Below are 4,579 nucleotides of genomic sequence, written 5' to 3'. Positions count from 1 at the left end.
GCCCTCCCGCCCCCCCCCCCCCCCCCCCCCAATTTTGAGAGTGGGGTTGCCCCTTCATGCAGTGGGTTTGCGGGCTATGTGGGAGCTTGACTTGGCTTTAGAAGTTAAGGTCTAAGAGTAATGAAAAGGATTCTGGTGGAGAGAGTCTTCCCAGATTGAGGCACAGGTTTCTTCTGCTGGGTAAGATGGAACTCTTGCTTCTGGTTGCATCCTTGATGACTGTGTCCATGACAGCACCGAAGAGATGTTGTCCCTTTTTAAGTACCTCCAAAGGCATGCAAAGGAAGTGCTTGATGCACATAGGTTCCGCAATCCAAAACTTCAGCCATAGGAACTTTCGCATCTTCACTGACCAGAGGCCCATCCGGAAGAACAGACTGGAGACCTCCAGCATTCCATCCACACTGTAGTTCAAAGCCACGGACATGAGTTCAAGATGCTCTATGTTCAAGGGATCGACTGCCATGGTGGATGTAATGGCCTTACCCCAATCAGCTTTGGTAAATAAAGGTCATGGCCAGGACATTTTTCGGTGCATGAGCCATCATAAAGAACAGATCTGGAAAAGGCCTGTAGTCATTTGTCCACAGGGACCTTAAAGACAGGTACATCCTCCACAAGAAAGGTCAATGCTTTAAGACTGGATACTGCCGAATCCACAGAGGGGACAGCCCACTTTTTAGCAAAATTCTCAAACTGGTTCAAGGCTGCTAAACGTTTGGTAGGGACAAACAACAATGGGGTTCTTCCAGTCTTCATAAAAGCAGACTGAGAACAGTGGATGCATCAGAAAGGTCTTAGCAGTCTTTAAACCCTAAAAGAGCCAAGACTGGAGACAGCACTGATAGAAGCTGCAGTCTGATCCTCAAGTCTTAACATGACACTGAACTCCAGGAGTTAAATGTCAAAAATGCATCCAAGTGCCTTAACTATTATCAATAATGTAGCTTATTTGTGCATCACTCTGCAGCTGTAGATCCTCAAATCATCTCTGAATTTATGCTGACACTGTCTTTCTTTCTGGAGGGTGGCTACTTTTGTTTCCCATGGTCCCCCCAAACGAACATGGTGCGGTGGCTACTTTATAACACACTCACTGACCATGGGGAACAAAAGTGGCCACCGTCCAGAAAGGACAGTGTCCCCACAAATTCAGAGATGATTTGAGGATCTACAATGATGCACAAATATGCCACATTTTTGTTAATAGTTAAGGTACTTGAATTTCTTTTGGATTTATCTCCTGAGTTCAGTGTCATTTTAATGAGGGATGCACAGTGTTAATGTCTGAAATGATCTTAAGTTTTGGGGTAGTGGTAGAAAACTGATTCCTCTGGTGTAGGTTCCACTAAGGGCTTTAGAGACTCTGTGTTAGACAAAGTGTCTGCAACTGAGGGGTCAGAGTCCACAGGCAGTTATTTCACAAAAATGTTATTAAGCCAAATTCAATCATAAGTACATGCACTGAAAACTATAGTATGCCAATGGAGCATCCCTTTACAAATCAAATGCAGGTTAAAGGTTGACATTAAGAAAGGGATATCCATGGGATCCCGCTGTCACCCCTATAGCTCTGTCAATGGTTACCGTGGTCAGGCAATCAGCCTACTGTAGTGGTCTTAAGAAAGCATTCCCAACAAACTCCATTTCCACAGACAGAGAAGACCGTGAGAAACATGGGACCAGAATGGCTAAATGGGGAAGGTGAAGCGGGTAGGGGAAGCGAGAAGAATAGAAAAAGGACTAAAAAAAATGGGCAACAAAAAGAGGCTCAGTGGCTGAATCCGATGTAAAACAACTCATCACTAAGAAGCTGCCATTTAAAACATGTAAGATGGAAGGGACACCAGTGGCCTTCCATAAGTAAAAGGAATGCAATAGAAAATGTAAAAGTTCAATCCGGGCAGCTAAAATAGAAAATGTATTGCCAGTCAGTAAAAAAAAAAAAATTCTTCCAATTCATAAACAACACAAAAAAGTAAAAGAACAGGTGGGTCCCATTAAAAGATTAGACTGGTAGGTTGATCACAAATGGCAGGCAGAAGGCTGAAGTATTAAATGCATTCTTCTCCACAGTATTTACTCCGGGAAAATTATGGGTTTTATGAACACAACCGGAATCTGTGTAGCACGATGAGGAAACTACCGCTATGGTTGATGGAAGCTAGGGTTTGCGGAGGACTAGAAAAACTTAATGTGAATAAATCACAAGGACCAAATAACTTGCACCTATGGGTACTTAAAAGAGCTATGCTCGATAATAGCTAGGCCATTGTTCCTAATTTATAAGGACTACATGCTGACTGGATTGGTGTGAAGAAACTGTGGTACCAATATTTAAAAAAGGGAATTATAGACCAGTCGGCTTAATATCCAAAGTATGCAAGTTATTTGAGGTATGATAAAGGACCAAATTCAAGAATTTGCCTATGGGCATGATATCATAAGTGACGATCAACATGGCTTCAGGAACGACTGTTCACGTCAAACCAACCTATTAGCATTCTATGAGGAGGTGAGTGGCAACCTAGATGGAGGAAAGCCAGTGGACGTAGTGTACCTTGATTTTGCAAAAGCATTTGATACGGTACCTCAATAAATGCTTAATTAACAAGCTTCACTCTTTGGGCATCAATGAAATGGTGTGTACTTGGATTGAGAACTGGCTAGGTGAACGTGTCTAGAGAGTATCAATAAATGGCTTATTTTCTGAATGGTCCTTGGTTGGCAGTGGTGTGCCCCAGGGTTTGGTCTTTGGGCCATTACTGTTCAACCTATTTATCAACGATATTGGGACTGCTATTTATAGCAATATTTCACTTTTTGCTGATCCCAAAATTTGTAGGGCAATAAACTCGACAGAAGACCTAGCAATATTATAGTAAGACCTGGATAAAATAGGGGGGGTGGGCAACTACATGGCATATGAGATTTAATATTAAGAAGTGTAAGGTTATGCATTTTGGAGGTTCCACTGGGGAAAGAGTGCTGCACCACACCCCTTGCAAGTACAATATCACAACATATAGCATCAAATGGGGCTTTTTAGGTACCTGAAACTTTTTACAAACTCGGGTCTGAAAAAAATTATCTTATTAATCCATATTAAAACATTATCTTAAACAATAATGCATCTGTCCAGCTTGTTGCATCAGTAAATATATCATGTACTCCTCCTAATCCTTCTCAAGCACCTGCATGGATATCTTCCACGCCTCCCCCTCCCTCTACACCACCGGGACTGACCAGTAGAACTTGGCAGCAGGATATCCACGGGGAAGATATCCATGTGGGTGCTTGAGAAGGATTAGGGGAAGGAGCACATTACCATCTTGGCTGATTAAGCTCCCTTGGCCAGTGAAAAGTTTAGATTATCAGTATATGTGATACGGGTAAAGTCCAGCCAGGTGGTTACTCGTTTGGTTTTGCTTTGATCTCCCCAGAAAGCCCCTACTTGGGTTTTGCACGCATCTTCTCTGTCTTCCTACCCTCGCTTGCTGGTGCCAGACTCTGCTGATTGTCCACAGACTGTTGGGGCTCATTTTCGCAAAGCGCGTTGTCTTTATGTCAACTAATTTAGTGGATTGTATTATTCTCTGGTACTTTATAGTACCTAATGTGTATGGAACCTATACTATGTAATATGACTGTAATTTAACAAGGTGGACAGATGCATTATTGCTTTCAAGAAAATGTTCTAATATGGATTAATAAAAAGATTAATTTATTCAGACATGAGTTTGGACCTTTTGTCTTTATTCAACCTTAATAACTATGTATGAGGAGAAAGAGGATGAAAGAAACTAAGAGGTAGAAAGCAGCCTAAAAAGCCAGAAAAAAAAATCCATAAGTTTTTAGTTATAGTTAGTCGGGTTGAAAAAAGACAAGTCCATCAACCTGTAGAGATAAGAGGAGAAAAAAAAAAAATCTAAAACAGAATGCTGTGCCCACAGTTACCCACTGTGATCCAGAGGAAGGCAAAAAAAATACCTTTTAGGCATAGTTCAATTTGCTCCAGCAGGGGGAAAAAAATTCCTTCCTGATCCCATAAGGCAATCGGATACTCCCTGGATCAACGATCTCTGGTGCTTTTAATATACCTATAAGAATGCAATATCCAGTAATCTGCATTTAGGAATACATTCAGATTTTTTTTTTTTTTAAAGAGGGGCGGATGGGGTCAAAATATAGGTGTATAAAGTGCCACAACTGAACGTAGGGAAAACATTCTGATTTGGATACTTTGTGATGACTAAAGTTGGCCAAAAGTCTGAATTCCCTGCTGGGTAAGAAGAGACTGAATGTCCTAAAGTCCTGCGTTATACCACCAAGAAAATTGTCCCGGACTCTCCACTCCCGGGGGGAAACAGTGGACATTGTGTCAGAGAAAGAAAGGGGAGGTGGGAAGTGATAAGCTTGCCTGAGAATTTCACCATATCCAAAACTTTCAGGGTGTGAGGGCAGGGTTTAGTCCAGCTGAGCACAGACTAAACCCTGGCAGAAGAAGCCAAAGCGCTGTGGGAATCTATTGTATCTTAGGAAACCCATAAAGGTATTTCATGCTGAGCAAACAGAAGGG

General features: G+C 42.0%; 1 protein-coding gene across 4 annotated transcripts in view; it reads left to right on the top strand.

Annotated features, from left to right (window-relative positions):
- Positions 1–4,579, top strand: part of BCLAF1 (BCL2 associated transcription factor 1) — a 47,244-nt gene that overhangs the window by 40,292 nt on the left and 2,373 nt on the right. The window lies entirely within an intron of this gene.

The sequence above is a fragment of the Nanorana parkeri genome, unplaced genomic scaffold (assembly GCF_000935625.1).
Source record: "Nanorana parkeri isolate BGI_ZX_2015 unplaced genomic scaffold, ASM93562v1 scaffold259, whole genome shotgun sequence".
NCBI classification, from domain to species: Eukaryota; Metazoa; Chordata; class Amphibia; order Anura; family Dicroglossidae; genus Nanorana; species Nanorana parkeri.
Note: the sequence above shows the minus strand (reverse complement) of the source record. Positions and strands in the feature narration are given on the sequence as shown.